Source organism: Mesocricetus auratus, unplaced genomic scaffold, assembly GCF_017639785.1.
Source record: "Mesocricetus auratus isolate SY011 unplaced genomic scaffold, BCM_Maur_2.0 Super-Scaffold_100015, whole genome shotgun sequence".
In the NCBI taxonomy this organism is placed as follows: domain Eukaryota; kingdom Metazoa; phylum Chordata; class Mammalia; order Rodentia; family Cricetidae; genus Mesocricetus; species Mesocricetus auratus.
The window spans coordinates 47,463,737-47,479,423 of record NW_024429198.1 but is presented as its reverse complement, the minus strand read 5'-3'; the positions used below and the strand labels follow the sequence as shown (position 1 = coordinate 47,479,423).

At 41.4% G+C, this 15,687-nt stretch overlaps 1 long non-coding RNA gene across 1 annotated transcript; it reads left to right on the top strand.

The window, feature by feature from the left end:
- Window positions 1-590: 590 nt before the first annotated feature.
- Window positions 591-5,056, top strand: LOC121144248. Its single transcript, XR_005881563.1, has 3 exons — window positions 591-692; window positions 4,342-4,499; window positions 4,965-5,056. It is a non-coding gene; the product is annotated as an uncharacterized LOC121144248 (long non-coding RNA).
- Window positions 5,057-15,687: the final 10,631 nt, after the last annotated feature.

The window sequence follows — 15,687 nt, the reverse complement described above, 5'->3', positions numbered from 1 at the left end:
TGTGAGCAGTAAGTCTGTGAACATTCATTCACTCTCATCTTCACCATGGCCTGGTAAAGACCTGCTGCATAACTACCTTCAAAATATCCCAAGGTAGTTTCTAATGTATGGCAAATACCTTTGTAAAATGTAAAATATAGAAATAGTATATTAAATTTTCTTTGGTTTTCTAACCTTTGCTGGTGATTATCACAGCAGTTGTTCATTATGTACAAGCTGACAAAGTAAATTTATAACTTCAATTTCATTTTTCATAGTCGAGAAGAAATAAAACTAAAAGTATAAAATTGAAAATATCTAGGTTGCTCTGAATGATTAATTATCTGCCAAATACTATTGGTGTGTTTGTAGTACTACAGAAAAAACGTCATTCACAGAAATTCAATTCAGGTTTTAGTGAGCCTTCTTAAAAGAATTTTGATTTTTAGTATTTTAAATGTGAATTGGGGGAAAAAAATCTTTTACTCCTTAAGAGGCATTTTGTGTGTGTGTGAATAGAAGAAATGCTATTCATTTTTTGTGTGTCAGCCTGGAAAGACAGGTAGTCATTGACAATAGACACTGATTGAACTTTTTTTCTATGCCAAGCACCATGCCAACCTTGATGCCATGAAGATAAAAAAGATTTGTGGTTGGTCTTCAAGGACTTTCTGGCCCAATATGGAGATGAGTCCCAGCTACTGAATGAAGTGGTAAGTACCCTAACATTAGCCGATCCAGTTCCACTGGCCCTTTTACAACATGAATATGGGATTTCTTTTGCCCTTCATCTTCTCATAGCAATACTTCATATGATTATATGAGTGATCAAGGATCCATTTTCCAAATTATGGGACAGAAAAGGACTGTTCGAAGACTTAAAACAAAAATAACCAGGTTGTGAATTCCAAGTTCATTTTATTTAAGATTAATTTTAGTCCTTTTAATGCTGTGCATGTGTCCATGTCTATGTGTGGATCTGTGCACATGAATGCAGGCACCCTCAGAGTTCAGAAAGGGACACTGGATCATAGGTGAGTGTGAGTTGCCATGTGGATGCCGGGAACTGAACTCCAGTCTTGTACAGGATCAGGAGCTGCCCTTACTCACTGACCCAGACCCATTTTAGAAATGGTCACATTACTAGCTGTGGATCTAGAGCAGAGTAGCAGGGAATGGGAGCCACTGCAGCTCACGAAAGGTTCTAATAGTGCCCTTTGCCACAGAGAGCTGAGGAAGAATCTAGAAAGATGTAAAGATATCAGGTTAATTTTCTTTATTACTCACACTTAACACTTAGACATTGTTAGGGACCTGGAGAAGCCCCACAAAAGACAACCATAAATGTATGCAATCGTCAAGAGCATTTAATTCTTGAGAATAATAATAATAATAATAAAAACCCCAACATAATGGGGCCACACATCCGACATGAGGCAAATGGTGACCCTGAGAAGAGCATGCAGGTTCAGGTTCCTTTTACTCATAGCCAGGGGTAATTTCAGAGACAGTTAGGTCATCTCAAACATAATTGGTTAGGCAAGTATCAGTCATATTAGTACATTTCTGATTGGCTACAGCTAGCAGGGACTGGCTAGGGTTGCAATTTCTCCATATCTGGACATGTTTGGACAATTCCCAAGGTTTGTCCATAGTTTGTCATTGCCTTGAGGTACTATGGGGGCTGGCTCAGGCCTGGTACATCTCCCTTGTCTCTGTGTCAGGAGAATTGAAGATTGAGTACCCATAGTTCCTGGTTCTTTCAGAAACTGCTTGTTCAGTCTTAGGAAACTGATACAGAGGCTTCATCTCTGACAGAAGACTGAGCAGCCTGTCATGGTGTCTGGCATCTGCCCCACTCTCTCAGCATCTACAATGCTTAGTTAAAATCTGCAAAGCTTAAAACTGAGAAAATTATGCTTTTGAAGCACCATATTATAGTGTTTCGCATACTGAGTATTTCTATGCTGTAGTGAAATGTTGCTACAAAATCAGTCAGGTATCCCCTAAATTCAAATGTACCAAGACCTGGGGAGTCCAGAAAGAATGAGTTGGCAATGTGTTGAGATAATAACCAGATCCCCATACTTCAGTTCACTGAAGGAGGAAGGGTGAAATGATGTTATCATGGACTTCTGGATTATGGGGTTACTCCTGGAATTAAAAGGGAGATTCCACAGATTCTCAGATAAATTTTGAATAAATGAATCCATGAGAAAATTAGGATAAATAGAACCAAATTCCAAAATGAGGGTTAGTGGTGGTTGACAGAAAACAGTTGGCCCTGGATTTATCAGATTTGTCGGGTTTTCAGACTGGCAACTGAAGAAATGGTGGTTGCTACGAAGCTGAGTAATAGAGCCAACATATATATCTGTATGTATGTATGTATGTATGTATGGATGTATGGATGTATGTGTGTATGTATGTATGCATGTATTCCAGGGTAGCATGTCAAGAGACTAGGCAGAAAATCCAGCACACAGTCATGCCAACAGGTGATTGCTATGTAACAATTTCCTAGGGGGTTGAAACATTCCATTCTTTAGAACCACTCCTTAAGCAGGAAGGTAAGCATCTCAAAGCAGTTTCATGAGATTCCTGAAACAGACCAGATTCTCTAGCCCCCTTCTTCCCTACAGTAAATGAGCAGAAGTAGAGGACTAGCTGCCTGAAGGAAGCAGAAACCAGCCAAGAGGTTTGAAAGAGCTTTAGACAACCGAGTCACTTAGAAGGGGCACTGTCCATCCTGTTGAGCTGACTAGAGTCTGTTCAGTGAGCTTTAGGCTCCTAGCTTTTGTGAGCTGTCATCCATGCTGAGGTAGACTTCTGTGATGCAGATATCTTTGGGTCCTTTTACTCCTGTAAGTAACCCCTCATCTATATTGCTGTGACTGCAATAAAACTCATTGGTTCACCAAGTTGGACTTCGGTGGTTTTCCTACTTTGGTCTTAGTGAACTTCTCATCTAGGATAAGTAGATGTTTGTGCTACATCTCCCCAGGAAAATTGTCAAAGAACAGTTTCTTCCTGCTGTGAGAGACAGAGAGAGACAGACAGACAGACACACACACACACAGACAGACACACACACACACACAGAGCGAGAGAGAGAGAGAGAGAGAGATAGAGAGAGAGAGAGAGAGAGAGAGAGAGAACAAAAAAGTAGAAGAGTGTTAGGATCTATATTACTAGTTAGAAAACAATAAAATCTTACAGCATTTATCAATAAACCTAGGTGTGGAGACTGGAAGGCAGCAATCAGGTTGACAGTGAGGAATTCCAGGACCAGAATGTACCCCACAAACAGGAGCCTGCTTCCAGTTCAATTCCAGACTCTTGCATTAAATAAAGCTTAAGTAAACTGCAGGTTGTGACTCGCCAAAGAAAGCACAGTTATATGGCTGGCCATTGTATTCTGATATTAATAGTATGGCTCAACACTTAATGTAATTGTGTTTCATTTCATGGGTTAGATTTGTAACACATCTTTTTAAGGAAGATACTGGCTTAGAAAATAGCTGATCTTTGGGGCAGGAAAGGAACATGGTGCTAAAATCAGAAAGGTCCCTGAAAGAAAACTCCAACAGTATCAAAAGGACAATAGGCCACTCTGATTCCTGTAGAAAAAGAAATCTCTTCTTTCTAGTTGCAGTAATGGAACAGACCTTCACTGGCTTGAAAGGAAACCCGCACATCAAAGCACAAATGGCACTCAGCCTGTTCTCAGAATCGTGTCAGGAGGCAATGTGGAGTTAACTGAAAACCTACTGGCTTGTCTGATAGACATCTGTGCAGACAGCAGTGTTAACATGTACCCCTTCCCGCCAGCTGCCTGGGTCCTGCCATTGTCCCTGTCCCAAAATAACACATGAGACACTATATTAATTATGAAGCTGTTGGCCGTTTTCTATGGTTTCTTATTGGCTAGCTCTGACTTAATTATTAACCCATAACTGCTAAACTGAGTATTTCCATGTGGTCTTCTCTTCCAGAGAAGGGATCTGGACCTCTTACTTCTTTTGTGTCCTACATGACTGTCTGTGCCTCCATTTCCCAGAATCCTCCACCCCTCCTAGTCCCACCTATCTTGCTTTATTTATCAACTAATGGGGCACACATGTACACAAGAAGGACTTCTTCCATCACAGCAGACAAACCAGGACCTAAATGGAAGGAGATAGAACTGGGAAAGGAAACACATGTGACATGGGAATCAGTCTCTCTCCTGTGTGTGTGTGTGTGTGTGTGTGTTGATTCACTCTTCTCTGTTATACACTGTTTTATCAACTTATTTATAGACAGGTCAGCCTTTCACAGTTGTATGTGAATTACAGTATTTATTTACTTTTCTTTTTGTAGTTAACATTATCTCATGGAGACTATTCTGTGGATCCCAAAAAGGTTACAGATATCAAGAAAATCAACCCCAAATTATGTCCACTTGCTACTATACCATTATATCAACCTCAGAAATTATAGTCTCTTCTCACTGGGTTTGGAAAGCCTCATGCTACCAGGTGGGTGTGAGTTAAACCTTGACCCTAGCTTGCACTAAGGAGGCAGAAGCAACTTTAAGATTTGGTGCCTTTAACATTTAGTGAGAAGTCTTCAGGTCACTGGGATTGTGCCCTGGCAGGGGATAATGGTGGTTTTTCTCCTCCATGCACCCTGCCATGGTAAACTGAAGACTAAAACTGTGAGTGAGCAGAAACCTTTTTTCTCTTCTCAAGTTATCTTGGGTATTTGTTGCAGTATCAGGAGCTGACTAACCTTAGCTGAGATCAGTTTGTTGGAAGGTCAATATGTTCCAATCTTCCAGAAAATTTACCTTAAGCCATTCTGCCATCCAACCTCTCACACATCTAGCTTGATTTTCCTGAAGTCTTCATTGATTCATCTATTAGTATAAAAACTTTGTGACTTCAGTTGTAAAATGGATGGCATTCACTAATTGTCCATTTGTTTGTTTTGTTGTTTTGGAGGTTTCATCATGTTTCCTGACCTCAAGCGATCCTCTCAACCCAGGCTGTGAGCAGCTACCATCACAAGCATGAAACACCATGGCCACTAAATTACAGGATGTTTAATATCTCAGAGTAAAAGACACTGTGTTTTCCCTGTGTCACTCAACCTTTCCTCATTGTAGTGACAATGAGAACAAGAGACAACTGAAGGCAAGGTTGAATTTTGGCTCATGGTTTAAGGGCACAGTCTGCCACGGCAGAGAAGGCATGAAGGAGTTAATGGTCGCCAGAGCATATGACTGGGATGTCTTACATCTCTATGACTAGATAAAAGAGGTGGTGGGGTGTAACTATAAACAGAGCAGTTGAGGGTATAAATAACTGTTGTAGAAATTACTTACAAGAGAAAACGGGTAACCAAGGTGAATCAGCAGCTTTCGCCACAGAGAGCCGAAGAGAGAGCATGCCTCTCTCCTGCAGTGTCTATTATTAACTCCTCCATACATGCCCAAAGTGGGTGTGGTTAGTGGCTTAGTTAACCGCCCTTTCATTACCACATCCATATGGGCCTCAAGTCACCCCAAAGTGGGTGTGGTTAGCGGCGTGGTCCTAATGTCTCTTCCTACGTTGGGGGGGGGGTCCTGGGGGAGCGGATTCACGTGCATGCAGACCGGAAGCAGGTCCCCAGTCTCTGAGACCCACTCCTCACGGTACCATTTCCTCTAGCAAGGCCACATCAGCTGAAGGTTCCCAACCTCCCATAACAAATATCTTGTTCTAGCAGAAATTGTAATGCTGATGAGCTGGCAGGGCCTAGGAATGATCTGTGCTGTGATTTACTTCAAAAGCATTCAGCGTAGAGCTGCTCATTTTATAAAGGAAAGAGTTAGATAGCAAGAATCTACCTCTACTAAAGCCAGGGTGAGTGGGGTTTCTGAGTTTCTCTCCTCCCCTATTTTATTTGAATCATTTACTGTTTTCATGACAGGGTCTCACTATGTACCCACTTGCTATAAAACTCATCATGTAGCTCATCCTACCTTCAGACTCATAATCCTCCTGTCTCAGCTCCTTGTAAACCAAGACATTCTTTTGATTTAATAAAAACTATTTATGTCTATAAATATAATTTTTTGATTTTTTTCTAGACAGGGTTTCTTTGTATAGTTCTGGTTGTTCTGGCACTCACTCTGTAGACCAGGCTGGCTTCAAACTCACAAAGATACACCTGTCTCTGCCTCCCAAGGGCTAGGATTAAAAGCATGTGCCACTAACACCTGGCACATTTGTAAGTTTTTATATAGAATATCTTAAGAAAATATTTATAAATATATATTTGCTATTTTATAAATTTGAATATGCAATTTCAGGCAAAGGATTGGTTTATATAATAACATGATTATCAGAACATTTCTCCACGTTTGCTGGTATGCACTAATAAGAACAGATGCAGCTTAGAATTCTGACTTCGTTGACTCCTGGTCCACATAGAGCGCCCCCATGACCTTGCCTTTAAAGTTTTGAATTTTGTGGAGTACAGGTTTTCAAAGTATGACCTGAATATTCTCTGGATTTCCTCATTGTCCATTGTTATATACCCCTTTTTATTTCTGATTTTGTTAATTTGCATGTTCTCTCTCTGTCTCTCTGTCTCTCTGTCTCTGTCTCTGTCTCTGTCTCTCTCTCTCTCTCTGCCTTTTGGTTAGTTTGAATAAAGGTTTGTCTATCTTGTTGATTTTTTGAGCAAAGGGGTCAAGACTGGGCAAGTGAAACCCACAGAAACAGCTGACCTGAACAAGAGGGAGCTCATGGACCTCAGACTGATGACTGAAAGGCCAGCATGGGACTGATCCAGACTTCCTGAACATGGGTGTCAGTGAAGAGACCTTGGCAATCTTTGGAGCCTCGGCTACTAGATCAGTATTTATCCCTGGCATCCGAATGGACTTCAGGAGCCCATTCTACATGGAGGGATGCTCTCTTAGACTGGACACATAGGGGAGAGCCTAGGCCATGCCCCAGATGATATGACAGGCTTTGAGATTCCCCATGAAGGGCCTCACCCTCCCTGGAGAATGGGGTGGGGGGTTGGGTGATTCAGTGGGGGAGCTGGGGAGGAGGGGAGGGAGAGGGAGCTGGGGTTGACATGTGAATCAAGCTTGTTTCTAATTTAAATGAAAAACTAAATAAAAAAGAGAGAGAGAGGAAAGCCAATGTCTTCATCATCCCATCTGAGGAGCCCAGCTTAAGCATGTCTTACAGAAGCTGAGATGACTTTGGGCTCTCCAGGGTCTGCACTGTGTCCAGTTGTGACATTCTTAGATTAGAGTAGTTAGCTATACTTAATTGGGGTATAAGGCTAAGACTGGAATGTACTAGGTAGTTATGCTGGCCTGGCAAAGTGACTTTAGTATGTTCTTTTTTCCAAGATGCATCACCTCAGTAGCCACATCAGCACCACAGCTCCTGCAGCTGTGGCATAGGAAACCTTGGCAGAAGAGGGGCGCAAAGACATTAAGAGCCAGAACAGCAGGGAGTCTGCTGTGAAACAGTGTCTCCTAGAAAAGTCTGCATAAACAAAAATGGAACAGTGGCAATATCAATGGGCATGCTAACAGGGAAGGGGAAAACATGAGGTCTCACTCCTCGGCAAAGAACTAAAGCAACCGTTAGGAAAGACAGCCTCTCCCTGAGGCTCACTGGTTGTCCAGTGCGGACAGGACAGTCCTGAAACCATATGCACAAACGACAAAAATGGACACAGTATTGATACAAATTTGTGTATACACATACATATGTATGCATGTAGCAAATATAATAAAAGAAAAAGAGGCCGTCAATTTGTGAGAAGGAGACATGGGAGGGTTTCAAAAAGGGAAGCTGGAGGGTCTGGCGGAATGAAATGGAAAGAGAAAGTGGCGTGATTCTCTTTCATATATAACTGAATAACATATATACAAATAGATATTAAGCCTTCATTTTGGGGTGTGTAACTGTGAATGTGTGGAGGTCAAAGGGAGAAAGTTGATTTCACCAGCTATCATGGGGGTCCCCAGAACTGAACTCAGGTCATCAGGTTTGGTGGCAAGTGTGCTCACCCGCTGAGCCATCTCATGTCCCTAAAAGCACTGAAAATCAAAAACAAAACAAAAAAGTTTTCTTACCAAAGGAAAAGAAATTTCATCAAAATATTTTTGTTATGTTCATAACATTAATTATCATAAAAAGGTGGTAGTAAATTTTTCTGCAAACTTGCTTTCTCTTAGACAATAAGGCCCAATAGTATCTATATCATTGAAGAGAAAAAGCCACACACCGTCTTAACAAATTTACTCAAACAAAGGCACATTATGGTCTTTTCAGGACAGGTAGCACCAATTTCTTAGGATAAAGAGATTAAAATGAAGTATGGATTTGATTCTGGTTCTTTGAAGAAAACAAAATAGTGTCTAGCCTGAGACAGAGGCACCATTTGGAGACAAACCCAGTCAGGAAGAAGGGATTTGACCAAGGCATCGTGCCAAATATATGAGTTTTAATCTGTTTACCAGTAACATCCCAGCTAGCTCTAAAGGTCTTTCTTTTACCTCTGAGTTTCCAGGCTACAGTAAAATTATGAATATGTATGAGTGAGGATAAATGATTTAGCTAAGATTTATTCTGTTAGCTAAGAGAGGCTAGAGGCAATTTCAAATTTGCATTTTTATCATTACCTCCTTAAATAAGATTACACAAATTCTTACTTATTTAGTTGTTTTCCAAAACTTTTCTGCATAGAATTTTGAATAAAACATTATATTCAAAACCATAAGAACAACTATTTTCCTTAGATATTACTGTCATGTACCTACAGAATTTGGTAGAACCTTTGCAAAATTTTCTTTCTATGAGAAATTTTCAGAGTATTGACCATGCAAGGAGTACTTGACTTTTGATATGAAGACCAGAGATGGATTAATAACGTCTGTATTAAAGTAACTCCAAGAGATATGGTAAGTGATCACAAATGGATCAAATGCTACTGTTAGCTAAAAGATGCAAAGAAATACAATGTCCTGTTCCATAGCTAAATTTTGACCCTCTGTGCTTGGTTTTGACAATGATAGATGGAGACTTAACATATTCTTACATCTTGGAATGTTTGCGTCATGAAACAACACTTCTTTGTGTAATTCACTGATTTTTTTTTGTAAACAACATGTGATGATTACTGCTGTGATAATCGTGGAATGTAGCAAAGGGATATCACAGGGTGAATAAGGTACATGTAAATGAGAACTTCAGAAACAGGCAAGCTGGATATGTTCCTTTGAGAGCATCTGTGGACATGCTGCCCTCTCAATTTGAGCAAATGACTCCCATTATGGTCCAGAGTGTTTTCTCATGCAGGCATCTCATAGACTGGTGACTCTGAGTAAGCAGAAGCTCTGATGAATGGAAATTCAAGTATTGGATTAAATATCACTGAAATGCTACTAATTTAAATGTATAGCCAGGCAAAACAGTGATACACTTAAGATTAACTACACTAGAATAGGATGACAGAAGTGACATGTTTGTCAACTTACTGGAATTAGTTCATTTGCATGGCCTTGGCAATGGTAAAGAGTATCCTGGAAGGCTAAGAAGATGTTACACTATCTTTCATAAAAAGTTAACCTCAAATTTTGCCACCTGATGACAAGTAAATAAGAAGGGAATGCCACCCTCTGCTGAAAGGTCTGAAGACCTCAAGGCCTAATCTGAGATTGGTTGTGTTTAATAATTTCTCCTAGATCCCAACTTATATCGATACACCAGAATTCAATATCAAGCTAAAATATTCATCAAAATTGGAAGCGTCTACATAAGATTAATAAAATGGCAATACTCTTCATTATCAGACCTCAATTACAGAATATAAGCCCCTTAAGGCACATGACACCCTCCTCCCCTGAGGACCTCCAACTGCAAGGTTCGACCCACAGAACATTCTAACTCTCCTAGACGATGGACCCAGCTCCTGCCCTACAGAATATAAAGCCCAAGGTCTGGACTTGCAGTCCCACCAAACCCCACTCTGAAAAGAAGATTCACTGTGAAAAGACTCCCCCCCACTCCTTTAAAAAAAAAGAAAAAAAGAAACTCTACATAAATCCTACCTTCTGTTCAGTTCCCTGCTGTTTCTCACCAGAATAGAGACAGCTACCTCATGGCTTTTTCCCCTTCCAAAAAATTCCCCTTCACTCCGTAGTACCCGATGCCTATACTTTCCTCTTCCTGGCCCCCTCAGAGCCCTCCCAATTCTCTGCTCTTGACCTCAGAATGCCTTCTTTTCCTTTGCTTTTGATCTGAAGTCATAAAATATGTTTGTGTTGGATTGACCTTCCTGCTCCAGGGGTTCAGGAACATCCCACATCTATTTGGCCAGGCCCTGGCTTCTGATTTATTCTCTCTGTCTCTTCCTAAACCCCGCTTATACAATACACAGCCGATCTTCCCCCTTTGTATTCCACCCCTGCAAATTAGCCAGGTTGACCCCTCGACCTCATTAAGCTTTCTGTCCAGTTGGGAATATAGTGTCTCACCCTCTGCTATCCAGCTGTCTACCTCTCAAGTTACTATCTGAGATTAGCTAGTGCTCCAGCTTACCAGGCCATTACCCTAGATAGAAAACACTTAATTCAGTCACTCACAGTTCCACCCACCAAGGATGAAATTCTATCCTTCCTGGGGATGGCCAGCTTCATGCTCTTGGATTCCTTCTATTTCTCTTCTCACCTGCCCCCTACATGAGGCGGCCCTTGACACTTCACAGGAACCTTATCTGACACACATTACCAAGGCATTTTTGTAAGCTTCAGCAGGCCCTCCTCCAGGGCCCATTCCTACATCTTCTGCCCCCTCTCTCTCCAGGTTACAGAGAAGGATGCCATGGGGGTCCTGGATCACTGCCTGGGAACTTCCTTTGTGCCTATTGCATATTTATCCAAACATAGACCATGCTGTTGAAGGATGGGCACCGTGCTTGTATTATCTGACCTCAGCTGAACTTTGTACACGTGAATAAAACTGACTAATCTGCGAGTCACACACTCTTTTCACCCCCTTACCAGGGTCTCCAAACTCTACCCCCTTCCAGAGTTGTCACTCTTCAGGTAGTGTTGGTAGAGGATCTGACACTTACATTTCAGCCATGCCCACGCCTCAATATTTTAAACTGGCTCAAACTGCTGGTCTGACTCCCCTAAGATGTGTATGAGTCATTTGCTTCTACTGGGTTTTGCCACAGGCCAAATTTGATTCTGGAGACTACCTGCTCAGCCATTTCTTCTCTCCACATCCATCTCTCCTCACCATCTCAGTAAGTGACCTCTCTCCTGGCTATGTCCTTTTGGGACTCCCACCACATGGGCTTCTGTCTTCTACACCCTTTGGGCTGCCCACCATGTGGGCATACTCCCTGCCATGCCCTTCAGGCCCCATCGTGTGGGCAATTCTGCTTACTAAGTCACTTACACTTCTCCAGCTATTTTCTCTCTACCTTCTCTTACCATTTGGTTTTGTCCCCTTCTACTGGATAAGCACCACTGTGGAGCTCCCTGCTCTGTTTACTTCTACTGTGTAAGCCACACCAGTAGGCTAGGACGCTTCCCGACACCCTACTAGGCCCCAGTCATGTGGAAAAGAGTACCTCTCCTCTGGGATTTGGGTTCTGGCAAGTCTTTTAGTACACTTGGGGCTGCCCTGGGTTGAAGTTCTTGTTACCGTGACACTTTTCCCCCTCTGCTCCCTTGTGGCTTCTCTCAGCTCCTTCTGGAACTTCCTCACCTGGGAGCTGTCTTGTGCTCCAGGTTCTGCACACTTCTCTTGCCTGCTTTCCCTCCCGGCTCATGTCCTTTCTCTCCCAGTGTCCTCATGAGCCTGTATGTCGCCATTTTCCGTGCGTCCCCTAAGGAGCTGCCTGCTAAATCCAGCATGTTCCTTAAGCCTTTCTGGCACCCTTCGACCTCTGTCCCTCCTGTCTCTCAGCTCCATCCTAAAAGTCTCGCAGCTTCTCTATGCCCACCCTGGGCTTCTCTCTTGCCTCTCAGCTCCCACTCAGAGCTACAGAGGAGATCGTTTTGTGACCCTTCCTCTTTTCCTCCATGGACATGGATTTTTATAAAAGCCTCACTCTGTTAATACAAACAGATTGGCCTCAGCACAGTTCGATGACCTAAATTGGCATGCTCGATTTTCAATGGTGGCAACTTCTGCCACTGCACAAACAAGTGATCTGAAAATCATTTGTATCTAAACTTGTTCTCCCCCTTCTATTTCTTCCTATCTACGCCTGTCTGGGTAGACCCTACACATTAAGACCCCCACATCTAACCAATAAGCCCATCCTAAATAGGGTCAGGGAATGGCTCCCTATCAGGCTGTCAAAGGCCGATTCAGTTACCTATAACTCCCTTATTCATGTCTCCTTCATTGGAGCTTACCCCATGCCTGTTTTTCTCTGTTTTTGTATGACAAGTCCTATCCTGAAAACAAAAATGATAACATGGGGTTTATTAGAAGATTTAAGGTATTAAAGTCTCACATCCATGTACTCATACAAGAACGTACCTCATACTGATAGCAGAACTTTGTAATATAAATGTCACGTAATGGGGATGGGTCATCGAGAGCAACTGAGGCTTGTCACTGTGTGGCAGGGCTGAAGTTCCTGAAGAGAGCCTGGGAGAGGCTATTGGTGAAAACACGACCCATTTGCAATGAGGGTCTAAGAGAGTGTTCTGAACATCTAAGAATGTGAAAGCTTCAGTAAGTCCTGGGGGGTCCAAGAAAGTGTATAAAGGTCTGAGGATACAAAAGTTTAATGAAGTTCTGAAGGCATAAGAAAATGACTTAAGGTAATGAGAGATATTGCAGATTTCTTTCCCCCTCCATGCTGTTGTTGTATTACGATTACAACGGTTCAGGAAACCTATACTCAGAGTTTCAACCAGACCACCCTCTCAGTGGTGTCTGAAGACTGCCTACCAGCAGGTTGCCAAAAGGAGATATTTGTCCCTATAACACCCAAATCAACTTCCGAAGCACCTGTTCCCTATGCTTGCTTTCTCTATGATCAAACTAGAGATTACTGTCCATATTGACCAGATACTTATGGAGGCTGCTCTTATTGGTCCTGTAGGAGGTACAGCATAAATTCAGGAAGGCATTCTAGCCTTTATGCAAAATGACCAATCTTGTATATTCTATTAATTACCCATGGCACCCTAGATGGAAGATGGGGGTCACTGGTAAACTTTACTATTGCACTTACAACAGCTGTTCATTAAGCACAATCAAAATACAGAGGGTACTCAAACTCTAGGTATATGCACAGTAGAAGAAGTGGCCCAAAGCTGCTCAAAAGGTACATACATCCCCAATATCACCGATTTCAGATGATATTGATCCCACCTCCTTGTCATAACATCATTTATTTCAGACCTTAAATTCTGCATATCAGCTGTTGAATAACGCTTTACTGGACAGCAATGGAAAGTGCTGGTTGTGTGTCCCTTCTGGGTCAAACTCAGGACCACCATTTATGGCCCTACCCACTATCTTATCTCTTACCTAGCTGTCTGTTAATTATTATGAACCAAATATTGTTACATTTCCTTATCTCTACCCCCTCTGTCTCTCTTTCCTATCACAGACTGCTTTAACTCCTCAGGAACATGCTTTTATGGGCACATTGGATTCCACAGACTGCAATAATACATTAACAGTTAGTACTACCACCCAGCCCCTATGCCCAAACAGTCACAATGCCTGTCGCACTCAAGATTATTGTTGCCACAAAGCCCAGGCTCTGGACTTGAAACTCCACCAATCCCGACCCTGGAGTCTGTCATCCTTTTTTCCCTTATAAATTTTTCCTTTAATAATGTTTTATATCAGGGAGTACAGGGGTGGAGGGCAGACACAAAGAGAGGGAAATAAATGGAATCAAGATACATAATATAAAAGACACACAGAATAAATAAAAAGATGTCCAAATTAAATCCACTACTTTGTATGCTAATTAAAAAGTCCAAAAGGAAAAAAAAGAGTTGGGGTGGTCATGATGTCTCTTCACAGCAATGAAAACACTGAGACACAAATGGAAAATTATTTGATTGACTTGAAAGGGATGCAACAAAAAGATGAGTTAAAATTAAAATAGATGAAGAATAGATAGATGTCGCAATGGTGGGCAATGAAACTCTGTCAATGTGAACATTAGTGTAGCTGGACAAAATACTTTCTTCATACAACAGAGTGTATTCAAAGAACAAAATGGAAAGGCCTAACTTTTGTCATGCTGTTGATACACTTTAAAGCAAAAGCAAGTCAGAAATGTCTGAGTGAAGCTATTCTTCAAAGAATCAGACTGAGAAAGCCAGTGGGACAATTTGCTATCAGCAAACATCAGGTTCAAGGGCCAGGTATGGTGGCCGGTAAGCCTTTAATCCCCGCACTTGGGAAGCAATGACTAAACAACCTCTGAGTTCAAGGTGAGCTTAGTCTACATAGACAGTTTCAGGCCAGCTAGGGCTATGTAGAGAGATACTGTATCAAAAATAATAAATAATTAAACAAACAAATAAGCAATTATGTTCAAAACAAGCAGATTTTTCAGGAAAAAGAAAGGTTTCATTGCAATGAATGATTAAAGAACTCAATAAGAGAAAAAACTCTTAGATACATACCCCTTCACCAAATGAATCAAACATAAATAAAAATAAAAAGAAATATATTAATAAAGAAATGTACTAATTAGCATCCTTATTTATTATGGGCAGAGCAAGAAAGGAAACATCAGTAGCTCTGTAGAAGAATTGCTTCCTACTTGACAAACACATCTGAAATGACATTTGTAGATCACCAAAACTTTCCAGAATATTTAGCTTGACAAAGCATATGATACATCATAGAACAACTCTTAACAAATTTCAAAAGATGAACGTCTTCTAGGTTATCCCCCACGATAATCAAACCTTACTGAAATAAAAATCAATGACATATTTTAAAACTCTAAATGTTTGGGAAGTATCTAACTTCTAAGTAACCCATTGTCAAAGAAATCACAAGATCAAGACACCTTGCATCAAAAGTTCACAACAGCATAAAATTAAAAATAATGGAATGTCAAAATTTGGGGCATTCCTATAAAACAGCTTATTAAAAACTTGTGTAGATTTAAATATTTCTAAATCAGAAGAAAGACTATAAATCCATGACTTATTTTTATTCCCAAATAAAGATAACTTGAATTTCAGCTCTCATCAGAGAAGCTTCTCTTTGCAGTAGATTAATGCAGAGACTCACCGCTGGTGACCAGGCACTATGCTCTCCAGACAAAGCAGGACAGATAGGAGTGCACAGCAATTGGAATAGTATGTACAAGACCTGAGCAAATCCTATCCAAAGCAAAACTCATCCAGGGGTGTAGTGGTGGGCATTTGCCCCTCCCCTAGCTAAGACACTGTTGGCATTTGGGAGCTACTGAGAGAGGAAGAGTCAGGTTTCTCCAGGGTGTGACCATGATAGACCAAGCATCATCCAAGGCAGGCCTTATACCCTGGAGTGTTTAGGCATGTATGAGAATCCACAGGATAGGGCAGAGGGAGAACATGATGTTGGGTAGGCCAGGAGGTTAGGGTAGATATGGGAGGAGTTCTACTTGGGCAAATGTGCTAAAGATACATTGTATGAAATTCTCAAAGAATTAAAAACC